The sequence below is a fragment of the Triticum aestivum genome, chromosome 5A, assembly GCF_018294505.1.
Source record: "Triticum aestivum cultivar Chinese Spring chromosome 5A, IWGSC CS RefSeq v2.1, whole genome shotgun sequence".
NCBI lineage: Eukaryota > Viridiplantae > Streptophyta > Magnoliopsida > Poales > Poaceae > Triticum > Triticum aestivum.
This window is the reverse complement of record NC_057806.1, coordinates 316,096,274-316,113,037: the sequence shown is the minus strand read 5'-3', so window position 1 is coordinate 316,113,037 and position 16,764 is coordinate 316,096,274.

Genomic DNA, 16,764 nt, shown 5'->3' with positions numbered 1-16,764 from the left:
GTTGCTGTGACAACTGTACGTCTGGTTAGGGCGGCTAGGTATTTAAACCTTAGGACACACAGTCCCGGACACCCAGTCCTGAACACGCAGCTCAGGACACCCAGTCCTCACCGTATTCCCCTTGAGCTAAGGTCACACAGACCTCGCCCAATCACTCTGGTAAGTCTTCAAGGTAGACTCCCAAACCTTCACAGACTTCGTTCACCGGCAATCCACAATGTCTCTTGGATGCTCAGAACGCGACGCCTAACCGGCTGGAGGATGCACAGTCCTCAAGTGTAATAAGTCTTCAGATCACACAGACAAGAAGACTTAAGTGATGCCTAATTCTCTTTGGCTCTGGGTGGTTAGGGCTTTATCCTCGCAAGGAATTCTCTCTCAAAGGCTTCGAGGTGGGTTGCTCTCAAACGACAAAAGCCGTACTCTCAATCTGAGCAGCCAACCGTTTATGGTTGTAGGGGGTGGGCTATTTATAGCCACTTGGCAACCCGACCTGATTTGTCCGAAATGACCCTGGGTCACTAAGGAACTGACACGTGTTCCAACGGTCAGATTTCAAACTCACACGGCAACTTTACTTGGGCTGCAAGCAAAGCTGACTTGTCCGACTCTGGACAAGATTCGCTCTCATAGTCTTCACTCGAAGACATAGGTTTTGGTTAGGCATCACTTCAGTCATTCTGACTGGTTCTCTTGGACCTCACTTAACAGTACGGTGGTTCCTATGACTCAACACAAAAGAAGAAGAACTACGAAAGATCTAAGTCTTCGAGCTCCATAGGCTTCATGTGGTATCTTCTCTTGTCATAGTCTTCAATGTGAGTATCTTCATATACCACCTTTGACTTCAATGTCTTCATACATTTTTAGGGGTCATCTCTGGTAGGAAAACCGAATCAATGAGGGACTTCTACCTGTGTTATCCTGCAATTCTCACAAACACATTAGTCCCTCAACTAGGTTTGTCGTCAATACTCCAAAACCAACTAGGGGTGGCACTAGATGCACTTACATAACCGGGCAGGGACGTGATATCACGTTACAAAAAGTTATCAGCAGATTGGACTCGTGAGATATTATACTCTCTATGATGGTGTGTGGTACTTGTTTTGCAGATCCGGACACGTCTGAAGACTGTGTTGGAGTATTCGGAGGAGGAACCCGCCTTGCAATACCGAAGACAGTCTGTGTGCCGGACACCTCATCATTGAAGCCTGGTTCAGGGGGTACTGAGGGAGTCCTATACTAAGGGGTCCTCGGGTGTCCGGCCTGTTGGACATGGGCCGGACTATTGGGCCATGAAGATACAAGATCGAAGACTCTTACCCGTGTCCGGATGGGACTCTCCTTGGCGTGGATGGCAAGCTTGGCGTTTGGATATGAAGATTCCTTTCTCTGTAACCGACTTTGTATAACCCTAGTCCTCTCCGGTGTCTATATAAATAGGAGGGTTTAGTCTATAGGGACAATCATTATCACATAGGCTAGACTTTTAGGGTTTTAGCTATTACGATCTCGTGGTAGATCAACTCTTGTAACCCCTATACTCATCGATATTAATCAAGCAGGACGTAGGGTTTTACCTCCATCAAGAGGGCCCGAACCTAGGTAAACATTGTGTCCCTGTCTCCTGTTACCATCAACCTCAGACGCACAGTTCGGGACCCCCTACCCGAGATACGCCGGTTTGGCACCGACACCCCCGAGACTTGAAGCGGTTAGGCCAACCGATTTAAGGATCGTTGTGACCGCAGGCTCTCAGAGAGAAGAACAACGCGTTGTCCCTGGAGCTGAGAACAAGCCAGACAAAGCTGAATGCCGCCACCATAGAGCTCGAAGAAATGAAAAAAGCCACAATGACCATTGATCAAAAGAACAAACTCGAGGAGGAAAAGGATAAAGCCGAAGAGATAAAGAGCTTAAAGGCTCAATTATCGAACGTGCAAAAAGAGAATAAAAAGTTGAAAGGCGGCATATTCGGTATGACTTTTTGAACCATCCAAGGGACTCATAGCATCCCCGAATTCAGATCGTTATAATGCTTTTGTTGTATGTCTGTTAACCGGGCGGCCTGAAGAAGTATCCGGATTTTGAGGCGACGTGCTAAAAGAGTTGTCTGTGGTGCATGAGCGGGCCCGGAAAGCCATGAGAAGTATGGCTAAAGCTTTATGGCCATCTGATCCAGAAAGTATGGAGGGGTTGGCAAACCTATTCAAAGGTGCTCGGCGCCCTTTTGAGCTATGGAAGGTGTCCGCATGTCGGGAGGGTGCACGAGAGGCATGGGCGATGGTGAAAACGCGCTACACCGGGCTCGGTCCGAATCATATGGCCCGAGTTGGACCTCAGGGACCAGATGGAAAAGAGATTCTGTCACATCCCTAGCTTCTGGCATTGCTCTAGCCTAGCCTCATGTGTGCATCATGTTTAACTTTTGAATGAACTTGAAATGGGGATTGCTCAAACCCTAGCATTAAAGGAATTCACTAGGTTCACCTAAAATACTTTCAAGTAAGTCCAAATGGCTTTCAAAAATGTTCATGATTTTTGACAAAGGTGAAAAACCTCTACCAAAAATGATGCCAATATTTTTGGGCCATTATGGATTTTTGAATAATCCATATTGTATTTGAATTGGGGCATTTAAATACTATTAATATTTTTAAATGCTCCAACAATTCTGAAAATAGTTAAGGGCCTCTGTAATAATTCTTTAATGGCCACAATTATTTGCAGGATTTATTAAAATGATTTGGGCTATAAACTAAATCAGAAACAAAACTACAGAAATAGAAAAGAGAAACAAAATAAAAAAAAGGGGAGAGAGGCCACCTGGGCCACTTACCTGCTTACCTGCCCGGCCCAGTTCCCCCAGCCGGCCCAGCCCACCTCCTCCTCCTTTGTCCTCTTCCTCCTCTGCCAGGAGGACGAGCAGAGGCGAGGCGTGGCGCTCGCCGACGCTGCCCCGGCCACCTCCTGCTTCCCCCCCTAGCCACCTCCTGCTTCCTCCCTGGCCTCCCCAGCGACGCCCCGGACGAAGCCACGTAGCTGCCCCGCACCGCTCTCACTTCTCCCTGCTCTCTCCCTCTCACTCCCCTGCTCTTTCCCCTCATGGCCGAAGCCGCCATGGCCACTCCGCTGAGAAACACCGCGGCCAGCTACCCCCTCGCTCCCACTATGCATCCCTGAGCTCCGCCCTGACCCCGTGGAGCTACACACGCGACGCACGCGACCAGAGGAGGCCGCAGTCGACCGGAGCGTCGTCGTCTTCATCTCCGGTGCCCGGAGATCGCCGTCGTCAATTCGTCGTTGCAGAGGCTTCCCCGAGCCCACCGAGCTTCTCTCCCGACCCCTCGTGAGCCCCTGTCCATTTCCCCTCTCTCCCCGTGCCCGTCCGTGCCTTCTAACCACCCCGGCTGTCGGAGCCGACAGTTCCTCGCCGCCGGCGATGTCGCAGACAGTGCTAGAGTCACCGTAGCCAACTCCCGAGCACGGCAACGTGCTCAGCACCCTTCCAGGAGCCGAGCGCGCCCACCCGTGCAACCTGCCGTGCCCCCTAGCCCTTCCAGCCGCAACCACCGAGCTCCGGCCGCCGCCTCGCTCGCCGCCGACACCGATTCCGGCCGCCCCGAGTGCAACTGACTCCACCAGGAGCTTCGGCTCGTCCCCAGCTCCTCCTAGATGCCCTCCGCGGCCCATTTGGTCGCCGGAGTGGCCAAAACCACTCTCGCCGCCGCGCTAATGGTCGCCGCCGGCGAAATTCCGGCAGGAGCCGACGTGGCCAGTCATTAGGGCCTAACTACCCCGCTAACCAACCCCCTAGGCCACTGACAAGTGGGCCCCAGGGCTTAGTCAAAGCTAACCAGCCCGGGTCAACGCGGGATTAGCCCCTGTGTCACTGACGTGTGGACCCCACACGTCAGGTTTGACCTGGAGGCGCCCTGTTGACCTGCTGACGTCAAGGTGATGTCATGCTGACGCAATAAGTATTTTCTGGATTTAATTTAATTCTGAAATTCCAGAAAATTATATAAACTTCTAAAATTCATAGAAAATTAACCGTAACTCCAAATTAAATAATTTATATATGAAAAATTATCAGAAAAATTCAAGGAATCCATCTGTACCATTTTCATGCATGTTAGAACAACTTATCACTACTGTTTAGGACAAATGAGGTGAATGACATTTAAATAACCACATATGGAGTTTGAATTTGAATCTTGGATTCAAACCAACTTCATTTAATCTGTTGCTAGTTGCATTAGCTCAAAACACATTCATTTTGCCATGTCATGATCATGCATCATATTGTGCATTGCATTGATTGTGTTCCTTTCTGTGTTGCCGGTATTTGTCCCCTATCGATAGACGTGATACCGATGACGTGATCGTTGACACTGATGAAGACTCAATGTTATCTTCAGAAGTGCCAGGCAAGCAAAACCCCCTTGTTCATTCCGATACAATCCTACTCTCTCGCTCCTGCTCTCTTTTAATGCATTAGGACAACACCGATTTTTCTGTTACTTGCTGCGGTAGCTGAACCCCTTTATCCTTTGCATGACCTGTCATTGCCACAGTAAATAGATGAAACCCACTAGCATGAGTAGGAGTTGTTTGAGCCCTGTTGTGCCTACTCATTCATGTTTGTTTGTCATGCCTGCTATTGCTTAGAGTTGAGTCAGGTCTGATTCATCGGGGATGAATCAGAGGCGTGTGAACATGTCCTACTGTGTGTGAGCTAAGTGTGTGAACACGATTTGGTAAAGGTAGCGATGAGAGGCCATGTAGGAGTACATGGTGGGTTGTCTCATTGCAGCCGTCCTCAGGAACTGAGTTCTGTGTTTGTGATCCATGATTCAGCTACTACCACGCATTGGGCCCGAAACCAATGGACCCTCTCGGCTTCTTGATCATCCTTGTCCTCTGTCCAGGAGTTGCAAGTAGTTTCTGGTGTTTGTAGTATGCTGGAGGCCGTGCGCAGCGCTGACCGTAGGGGTGGGCTGTGATGCGGTAGGCACGTGGCCGGGTAAACCGGGCGCCCGTTTGGTGTCACGGAACCCTGTTCACATCGTTTGGGGCTGTGAGCGAAACTCCGGCCGGATCTCCTCATGGATGGAACCCGAATAGGCGATAAACCTGGACTAGAGACTTGAGTGTTTAGGCAGGCCGTGGCCGACACCCACGTTGGGCTTCCGCTTGAAGGTTGCCGAGTACATGTCGTGTAAACGGCGGTAAGTGGTGAGAGCGTGTGTGAAGAAGTACACCCCTGCAGGGTTAATATGATCTATTCGAATAGCCGTGTCCGCGGTAAAGGACTTCTGGGTTGCTTATATCAGTTCATAGACAAGTGAAAGTGGATACTCTAAAATACGCAAGATAAGCGTGAGTGCTATGGATGGCGTTCTCGTAGGGAGACGGGAGCGGATCCATAGTGGTGTATTGATATGGTGAATATGTGGACTCGTGTGCGCCACCTCAAAGAGTTACATTGCAGTCGTAGTTTAGGATAGCCACCGAGTCAGAGCTGGCTTGCTGCAGTTAAACCCCACCACCCCTTTGTTGATAATGATGCATATGTAGATAGATCTGATGTAAGTCTTGCTGGGTACATTTGTACTCACGTTTGCCTATTTTATGTTTTGCAGAGAGACTTCAGTCTCACTAGTATTTCCGCGTGGTCTTCGACGTTTAGCTTGTTACCTCAGCTACGATCTTGTGCCTCGGCAGGATCTGGTAGATAGTCAGGCTTCTCAGCCTTTTTCATTTATAGATGTCTGTACCCAGACATGATAGCTTCCGCTTGTGCTTTGACTTGTATGCTCTGAGTGTTGGGTCATGAGACCCATGTTTGTAATATCTCGCTCCTCGGAGCCTATTGAATAAATACTTGAGTCGTAGAGTCATTTTGTGATGCCATGTTGTATTGCACATATCGAGCATATTGTGTGTATGTTATTGAAATGCTTGGTATGTGTGGGATCTGACTATCTAGTTGTTTATCTTTAGTAGCCTCTCTTACCGGGAAATGTCTCCTAGTGTTTCCACCGAGCCATGGTAGCTTGCTACTGCTCCGGAACACTTAGGCTGGCCGGCATGTGTCCTCCTTCGTTCCTGTGTCTGTCCCTTCGGGGAAATGTCACGCTTTGAGTACCGGAGTCCTGTTAGCCCGCTACAGCCCGGTTTACCGGAGTCCTGCTAGCCCAGTGCTACAGCCCGGACCCACTTGCTGATGACCGACACGTTCGAAGCTGGGTCATGGATGCCTGTCCCTGTAAGTCTGTGCCACTTTGGGTTTACGACTAGTCATGTCAGCCCGGGCTCTTTATCATATGGATGCTAGCGACACTATCATATACGTGAGCCAAAGGCGCAAACGGTCCCGGGCAAAGGTAAGGCGACACCCGTGGGAACACCGTGCGTGAGGCCGCAAAGTGATATGAAGTGTTACCGGCTAGATCGATGTGACATCGAGTCGGGGTCCTGACAGCGTTGGTATCAGAGCTTGACTGCCTGTAGGATTACCAAGCCAAACTGGTCGATGTTGAGTCTAGAAATTCTTTAGTTATATAAGGGAATTGATTGTGGGATGGAACGTAAGGCTCTTTTTTTATTCCTTATACCTCATGCCCTTCTGATCTGAGTCATCTTATCTTTCCTGCGGGGATTAAGAACTAGGCTATCTCTTCTTTCTATTAGGATCACGTGTTACCAATCCGTAGACCTATAGAATTGTTGGACTTAAGCCTCGTTTCAGTTCCTACTACTTCCGTATGTTAATTGTTGATCTCGAAACCTTGATATTGTGCCTTTGAGTGGTTATGCCACCATTTTGTGAGTGTCTCAAATCTTTTTTGAGCATTTACAGCCGTTATGCTGTCCGAGTCATCCCAGGTTTCTAAATAGTCTGATGCATTTGCAAAATCCTTTCCCTCTGGTCTCGATGTTCCGTTATGCCAGCTCAATCACACTAATTGTTGAGTTGAGGTATTCTATTGCCTTGACATTATGTTGGAGTTATTATTATGACCCTAGGTGTCTTAGGGGATCATCTAGTAATTTAGCCATGATTTGTGTTCCCAGTGTGATGATTCTGGCCATCAGTCTCGAAAGCATCCCGTGATGCTACTTAGTAGTAGGTATTCTGCTCCTGGGTTCTTGAACTCGAGATTCACTCTACCTACTTCATGTTGATAGTAATTGCTAGTACCTTTAGGATATTAGTAACCTTTGCGATAGTCCTTGAAGTCCGTGGTATCTTCTTCTTCCAAATACCATGAACTACTTATGGCAGATGTTTATTGGATCAAAAAAATCACAATTAGAGTACTCTTGAGGAGTTCTCCATTCATAAATCGTGACTCTGCCAGTTCTACCTTCTGCATGGGTTGTCCGGAAGAAATATGTTGAACTTGGTTCGACATACTAATCTATGCATCCACAACTCAGAAAGTTATATGTTCCTTTGAGTTGTCCCTCTTTAGTTGCATTCTGACCTTCGTCTATCAATTGATAGTCAAGAGTATGCGTGCATTCGTTCGTCGATGCCTATTACCCTTGTGGTCCGCCAAGTCATTCTATTTTAGAATGAATAGGAGAAACAAACGCCAGTACCTCATCCATATCTAGGATTGGGTCAAAGTAGTTGTATTCCGCAGATCAAATGCCAATCCAGCTTTTGGTTCTGTTCTACCTTGGAGTATTACATATTTTATATCGAGATTGTTATAGGAATTGCACACCATCCCATGAACTCTTGGTACAGTGATACTTCTTGCCATCACTGTTCATTCCTCGGCCCTCGTGTTGATGCAACCGGAATACCGACAAATGAATTGTGATGTGTGAAATCAATACTGCTAGCAACTCTGTTGCTTGGTAGTTAAAGGATAATAATTTCATTCTTAGTATGTTGGTTTTCGAATCATCCTTCTAGGACTGATCGTGCTACCTAGTCCTTATTTCTGGTGCACTCTCCGATCAGTGAGTTAGGATAGTGCCAATCCTTGCTTATTGATCATATCGTCTTGCCTCAAAAGGCAAGATTGTTCTCGAGCTTAGTAACATACCGGTGGTTCGTGATTTTCCGAATATCTTCTCGGAAGTATTACCAGGTTGTCACCTGACCGCTATGTTGAGTTCGTGATCAAGTTGGTTTCTTATAAACCACCCCTTCTCCAAGAATCCGTGTTAGATACCCTGAGCTAGTTGGATAAGCTAAACAACAACTTGGAGAGTTGGAGGATAAAAGCTTGCCTGACTTAGTTCGTTCCAACGGGATAATCTTGTGTAGTGTGTGTTGAAGAAAGATGATATCTTCATCGATTGGTCCTTGTGATCAGTTGCTGGACCTATTGTCTTATCAATCCTTTGATTTGAGTATGGGCTATCGTCAAATCAAATCAGTACCAACGATGTTCGTAATGTTGTCTTATTCGTGGTTGATCCCTCGAGCATACACCATTACATCTTTGGTCTGACCAATGCTATCACTTGTTCACTTAACTATGGAATTCCTTTTAAAAGGAAACCCAGGTGAATTGTTGTTGAGCCCATTGACAACATCCTTATCTCCTCCATAATTTTGTTGGACATTAAGCTAGTGCTGGAAACTTTTGAAAGCATTTTCTTCATGCTAGCTCATGAAGTATTTGTTGATGAAAGGAGTGACTTCCTTTTATACACGTGCATTTGGTGAAAGATGCCGCCGTGAATTTGAGAAAGTTAGTTTTGTTCCCTTGGAATCATCCCAAATCAGTCATGCACACGTGCGAAGTATTCTGTGGTCTGGAGACTTGCAACCTTCATTCCATATGTGTCCCGAGCACACCAAGCCACTGATTGATTTGTTCAAGGAGAAGAAGTTCCTTCATAAGAGCTAATCATATGACTTATGCAAGGACTTCGTTATCCACGGTGATGGTTCCCAACCAGAACTCGGTAGTGTTTTGTTGTAAGACTACCACGTGGTCATGCTTGTCCGGGACAACGTGTTCACATGTTTGTAGCAGAACCAGCTCATGTTTTGGAGCTTGCTATCGTAGTTCATCTCCCGAGAATCCCGCAACGTCATCTCGTCGATTTGTGTTGCAAACTTTCATTTTCTTCCTAGACTCGATGAGTCTGGAATATCCTGACACCAACCAGATCTGAATCTCAGGCAGATATGATGGTTTGGAACATTTCCCAAGAACTATAATATTGGTCCCTCGATAACCGGTAAAGTGGATGTCGTGGCCAGCACCACCCAGCCGAAGGACCTATTATTGTGGTATCTTGATTGAAGCAGTTGGCCACCTTCCCATAAGGACTTCGTAGGATTTACCTCCTAGTTGTGCCTTATGATTATTGTGTTCCCGATGTCCGACCTTTACTTGATGTTCTAGTTATCAAACCATATCTATGAATGGGATACACTAGCACGTCAAGGAGAACATTAGAAGCGGAGTGCTAAATGTCTCTTGGTCGATCATTCAGATTTTGTTTCCTTGGCCTCGCTAGGGTGAAATCTGAGAAGGTGTTGTCTTCCTTTGCATCTGCATCCTCCATCACCATTCATCATGGTAGTAAGTTGTGTTATCGGACCCTTGACACGGATGTTGATAAAACCTTGATGATTGTGGAAATGCTCAAGTTCTTGAGAGCACGCACAAGCGCTACGTCTTATCATCGGCACTAGCTGGGATTGCCCCAGATTTCCTCGGTTATGCTATAACCACTCCAACAGTGAATTCACTCTCTATTGTTGGGTTCTTCCCCAGTTACCAGAATCGTTCCCAGCATTTGCATTTTGTTCCCAGCTTGCACCACCAATGTCCCTTCCATTTCCGGTGATAAGTAAATTCATCCATTGCGTTGTCTTCAACAAGATAATCCACATCATCCAAGTCCGAGTATGCCATTCTACTGACCCCCTCCAAACGATCGCTCGAGAATTGCCTTAGGCTGGTTTAAAGAGTTTCAATGACCTTTGAATCAAAAGTAATTCTTTTTGCCACTTAAGGGGATATCTCTACGAGTCACCTTCCCTAAGGTGTATCGTTGTGGTTTCATGGCAACTCAACTCCTCGCTATGTTGACAATCGATTACCACCTTCTTAGGTGTGGGATCGTTGTCTACCTAGTGAACTCTCGTCATCTGCTCCACTCCATTTCTTCAAATCTGTACTTCGTCTTCCAGCTCAAGAGATGTTGCTATGTCTCATTCCGTGAGTTGTTCGATCTTCGAGAAGATCGACCCTTCTAGAGTCTCTTTCCCTCCAGGTCATGTTGGCAGGATTTCTCAGAGCAAGACGACAAGACAAAGATGGTGTTCGAATCAACGTTTCTATGAAGTGCACCCTGGATCGTGAAGATTATACTAGTCCGCGTTACCCTTCACCCTACCCTACGCTTGAATCTCGAGACGAGATTCTTGTTTAGTGGGGGTGAGTTGTCACATCCCTAGCTTCTGGCATTGCTCTAGCCTAGCCTCATGTGTGCATCATGTTTAACTTTTGAATGAACTTGAAATGGGGATTGCTCAAACCCTAGCATTAAAGGAATTCACTAGGTTCACCTAAAATACTTTCAAGTAAGTCCAAATGGCTTTCAAAAATGTTCATGATTTTTGACAAAGGTGAAAAACCTCTACCAAAAATGATGCCAATATTTTTGGGCCATTATGGATTTTTGAATAATCCATATTGTATTTGAATTGGGGCATTTAAATACTATTAATATTTTTAAATGCTCCAACAATTCTGAAAATAGTTAAGGGCCTCTGTAATAATTCTTTAATGGCCACAATTATTTGCAGGATTTATTAAAATGATTTGGGCTATAAACTAAATCAGAAACAAAACTACAGAAATAGAAAAGAGAAACAAAATAGAAAAAAAGGGGAGAGAGGCCACCTGGGCCACTTATCTGCTTACCTGCCCGGCCCAGTTCCCCCAGCCGGCCCAGCCCACCTCCTCCTCCTTTGTCCTCTTCCTCCTCTGCCAGGAGGACGAGCAGAGGCGAGGCGTGGCGCTCGCCGACGCTGCCCCGGCCACCTCCTGCTTCCCCCCTAGCCACCTCCTGCTTCCTCCCTGGCCTCCCCAGCGACGCCCCGGACGAAGCCACGCAGCTGCCCCGCACCGCTCTCACTTCTCCTTGCTCTCTCCCTCTCACTCCCCTGCTCTTTCCCCTCATGGCCGAAGCCGCCATGGCCACTCCGCTGAGAAACACCGCGGCCAGCTACCCCCTCGCTCCCACTATGCATCCCTGAGCTCCGCCCTGACCCCGTGGAGCTACACACGCGACGCACGCGACCAGAGGAGGCCGCAGTCGACCGGAGCGTCGTCGTCTTCATCTCCGGTGCCCGGAGATCGCCGTCGTCAATTCGTCGTTGCAGAGGCTTCCCCGAGCCCACCGAGCTTCTCTCCCGACCCCTCGTGAGCCCCTGTCCATTTCCCCTCTCTCCCCGTGCCCGTCCGTGCCTTCTAACCACCCTGGCTGTCGGAGCCGACAGTTCCTCGCCGCCGGCGATGTCGCAGACAGTGCTAGAGTCACCGTAGCCAACTCCCGAGCACGGCAACGTGCTCAGCACCCTTCCAGGAGCCGAGCGCGTCCACCCGTGCAACCTGCCGTGCCCTCTAGCCCTTCCAGCCGCAACCACCGAGCTCCGGCCGCCGCCTCGCTCGCCGCCGACACCGATTCCGGCCGCCCCGAGTGCAACTGACTCCACCAGGAGCTTCGGCTTGTCCCCAGCTCCTCCTAGATGCCCTCCGCGGCCCATTTGGTCGCCGGAGTGGCCAAAACCACTCTCGCCGCCGCGCTAATGGTCGCCGCCGGCGAAATTCCGGCAGGAGCCGACGTGGCCAGTCATTAGGGCCTAACTACCCCGCTAACCAACCCCCTAGGCCACTGACAAGTGGGCCCCAGGGCTTAGTCAAAGCTAACCAGCCCGGGTCAACGCGGGATTAGCCCCTGTGTCACTGACGTGTGGACCCCACACGTCAGGTTTGACCTGGAGGCGCCCTGTTGACCTGCTGACGTCAAGGTGATGTCATGCTGACGCAATAAGTATTTTCTGGATTTAATTTAATTCTGAAATTCCAGAAAATTATATAAACTTCTAAAATTCATAGAAAATTAACCGTAACTCCAAATTAAATAATTTATATATGAAAAATTATCAGAAAAATTCAAGGAATCCATCTGTACCATTTTCATGCATGTTAGAACAACTTATCACTACTGTTTAGGACAAATGAGGTGAATGACATTTAAATAACCACATATGGAGTTTGAATTTGAATCTTGGATTCAAACCAACTTCATTTAATCTGTTGCTAGTTGCATTAGCTCAAAACACATTCATTTTGCCATGTCATGATCATGCATCATATTGTGCATTGCATTGATTGTGTTCCTTTCTGTGTTGCCGGTATTTGTCCCCTATCGATAGACGTGATACCGATGACGTGATCGTTGACACTGATGAAGACTCAATGTTATCTTCAGAAGTGCCAGGCAAGCAAAACCCCCTTGTTCATTCCGATACAATCCTACTCTCTCGCTCCTGCTCTCTTTTAATGCATTAGGACAACACCGATTTTTCTGTTACTTGCTGCGGTAGCTGAACCCCTTTATCCTTTGCATGACCTGTCATTGCCACAGTAAATAGATGAAACCCACTAGCATGAGTAGGAGTTGTTTGAGCCCTGTTGTGCCTACTCATTCATGTTTGTTTGTCATGCCTGCTATTGCTTAGAGTTGAGTCAGGTCTGATTCATCGGGGATGAATCAGAGGCGTGTGAACATGTCCTACTGTGTGTGAGCTAAGTGTGTGAACACGATTTGGTAAAGGTAGCGATGAGAGGCCATGTAGGAGTACACGGTGGGTTGTCTCATTGCAGCCGTCCTCAGGAACTGAGTTCTGTGTTTGTGATCCATGATTCAGCTACTACCACGCATTGGGCCCGAAACCAATGGACCCTCTCGGCTTCTTGATCATCCTTGTCCTCTGTCCAGGAGTTGCAAGTAGTTTCTGGTGTTTGTAGTATGCTGGAGGCCGTGCGCAGCGCTGACCGTAGGGGTGGGCTGTGATGCGGTAGGCACGTGGCCGGGTAAACCGGGCGCCCGTTTGGTGTCACGGAACCCTGTTCACATCGTTTGGGGCTGTGAGCGAAACTCCGGCCGGATCTCCTCATGGATGGAACCCGAATAGGCGATAAACCTGGACTAGAGACTTGAGTGTTTAGGCAGGCCGTGGCCGACACCCACGTTGGGCTTCCGCTTGAAGGTTGCCGAGTACATGTCGTGTAAACGGCGGTAAGTGGTGAGAGCGTGTGTGAAGAAGTACACCCCTGCAGGGTTAATATGATCTATTCGAATAGCCGTGTCCGCGGTAAAGGACTTCTGGGTTGCTTATATCAGTTCATAGACAAGTGAAAGTGGATACTCTAAAATACGCAAGATAAGCGTGAGTGCTATGGATGGCGTTCTCGTAGGGAGACGGGAGCGGATCCATAGTGGTGTATTGATATGGTGAATATGTGGACTCGTGTGTGCCACCTCAAAGAGTTACATTGCAGTCGTAGTTTAGGATAGCCACCGAGTCAGAGCTGGCTTGCTGCAGTTAAACCCCACCACCCCTTTGTTGATAATGATGCATATGTAGATAGATCTGATGTAAGTCTTGCTGGGTACATTTGTACTCACGTTTGCCTATTTTATGTTTTGCAGAGAGACTTCAGTCTCACTAGTATTTCCGCGTGGTCTTCGACGTTTAGCTTGTTACCTCAGCTACGATCTTGTGCCTCGGCAGGATCTGGTAGATAGTCAGGCTTCTCAGCCTTTTTCATTTATAGATGTCTGTACCCAGACATGATAGCTTCCGCTTGTGCTTTGACTTGTATGCTCTGAGTGTTGGGTCATGAGACCCATGTTTGTAATATCTCGCTCCTCGGAGCCTATTGAATAAATACTTGAGTCGTAGAGTCATTTTGTGATGCCATGTTGTATTGCACATATCGAGCATATTGTGTGTATGTTATTGAAATGCTTGGTATGTGTGGGATCTGACCATCTAGTTGTTTATCTTTAGTAGCCTCTCTTACCGGGAAATGTCTCCTAGTGTTTCCACCGAGCCATGGTAGCTTGCTACTGCTCCGGAACACTTAGGCTGGCCGGCATGTGTCCTTCTTCGTTCCTGTGTCTGTCCCTTCGGGGAAATGTCACGCTTTGAGTACCGGAGTCCTGTTAGCCCGCTACAGCCCGGTTTACCGGAGTCCTGCTAGCCCAGTGCTACAGCCCGGACCCACTTGCTGATGACCGACACGTTCGAAGCTGGGTCATGGATGCCTGTCCCTGTAAGTCTGTGCCACTTTGGGTTTACGACTAGTCATGTCAGCCCGGGCTCTTTATCATATGGATGCTAGCGACACTATCATATACGTGAGCCAAAGGCGCAAACGGTCCCGGGCAAAGGTAAGGCGACACCCGTGGGAACACCGTGCGTGAGGCCGCAAAGTGATATGAAGTGTTACCGGCTAGATCGATGTGACATCAAGTCGGGGTCCTGACAGATTCCCATGAGTTTGGTATATGACCAAGTGAACATAGCTGCTAAATACTCACAAGAAGACTGTAGCTTCAATAGTCTTATAGATAACATAGATAAAGAGTAGTCGTTTGATTCAATGAATCAATCTACTTTACCATCAAACTTATCTCCAACCGAACATGCCAAAATTTGCCATCGCAGGCCTTCGGCTTCAGCCTCCGAACCAAGAAGTTGGTGTGTTTCTAGATACCATGTTGGAATGTAATAAACATTCATTATGTCCGAAAACCAGGCAATCTGGTCATATTGCTCAAACAGACAAATTTGTTCGGAGAGTTATGTTATATTACTATTTAACATAAAAAACATATTCCAAGGAAAATAGTTCCGTTAAGGGTTCCTTTCCTTGGGTCGACATGCTTAATTATGCATGCCTAGGCTTTGATCCGAATTATGGGGAGCCTATCCCGTATTTGTTATAAGAATTACATAAACGTAAACAATCTGTCGTTGCTTGCCGACCAATTATTCTCTTAAGAACGCTAGCTTTCGGCTTCACCCATCTGAGGTATAGATCTGGATTACCCGGTTGTAACAATCGCAGAGGTACACCCTTTACATCCTAGCCAAACAATCCGGAACATAAGGCATAAACACAGGAGCAAGGCAACCCGGCTTGGCAAAAAATTAATTCATAGAGGTGCATATAATGCAAAAGATGTATAGAGCAAACGACGTAAACCATAAAAGCGACAAGCTTTTTGTAAGAAGCTTCGTCAAAGAAGCCCCCAGCTATAATGGGGTGTACACATTTAAAGATGCTTACCCCTAATAGTTCGGTAGATCCGAACATACCCTGGGATAAAAAGGAAAAAATAAAAAAGGAGAGGAGAAAAAGGAACCTAGTCAAAGAAAAATAAAAAGGAGTTTGACCGAACTATCCGTAGAATTTTCAGAGCCGAGCAGCATTCCATGGATTCGGCTCAAGGCGATTATCCGATGCATTATGAAGGCGATAGGCTCCTCCTGTGAGAACTTCATCTATGATGAAGGGGCCTTCTGTGATGCCCCTGATTCAATCGTACACTAATCATACACGCAAATGTGTACGATCAAGATCAGGGACTCACGGGAAGATATCACAACACAACTCTACAAATAAAATAAATCATACAAGCATCATATTACAAGCCAGGGGCCTCGAAGGCTCGAATACAAGTGCTCGAACATAGACGAGTCAGCGGAAGCAACAATATCTGAGTACAGAGATAAGTTAAACAAGTTTGCCTTAAGAAGGCTAGCACAAACTAGGATACAGATCGAAAGAAGCGCAGGCCTCCTGCCTGGGATCCTCCTTAACTACTCCTGGTCGTCGTCAGCGGGCTGCACGTAGTAGTAGGCACCTCCCGAGTAGTAGTAGTCGTTGTCGACAGGGGCGTCTGGCTCCTGGGCTCCAACGTCTAGTCGCAGCAATTGGGTATAGAGAGGAGGAAAAGAGGGAGCAAAGCAACCGTGAGTACTCATCCAAAGTACTCGCAAGCAAGGAGCTACACTACATATGTATGCATTGGTATCAAATGGAATAAGGGTATCATATGTGGACTAAACTGCGGAAAGCCGGAATAAGAGGGGGATAGCTAGTCCTTTCGAAGACTACGCTTCTGGTAACCTCCATCTTGCAGCAGGAGAAGAGAGTAGATGGTAAGTTCACCAAGTATCATCGCATAGCATAATCCTAACCGATGATCCTCCCCTCGTCGCCCTATGGGAGGGCTTTGTATCTGGCACTTGGAAGGGTGTGTTTTATTAAGTATCCGGTTCTAGTTGTCATAAGGTCAAGGTACAACTCCGGGTCGTCCTTTTACCGAGGGAGACGGCTATTCGAATAGATCAACTTCCCTGCAGGGGTGCACCACATTTCCCAACATGCTCGATCCCCTTTGTCCGGACACACTTTCCTGGGTCATGCCCGGCCTCGGAAGATCAACACGTCACAACCCTACCTAGGCACAACAGAGAGGTCAGCATGCCGGTCTAAATCCTATGGCGCAGGGGTCTGGGCCCATCGCCCATTGCACACCTGCATGTTGCGAGGGCGGCCGGAGAGCAGACCTAGCAACCTCCATTACAAAGGAAGTTGCGTTAAGCGGTCCAACCCAGCGCGCGCCGCTCAGTCGCTAACGTCACGAAGGCTTCGGCTGATACCACAATGTCGAGTGCCCATAACTGTC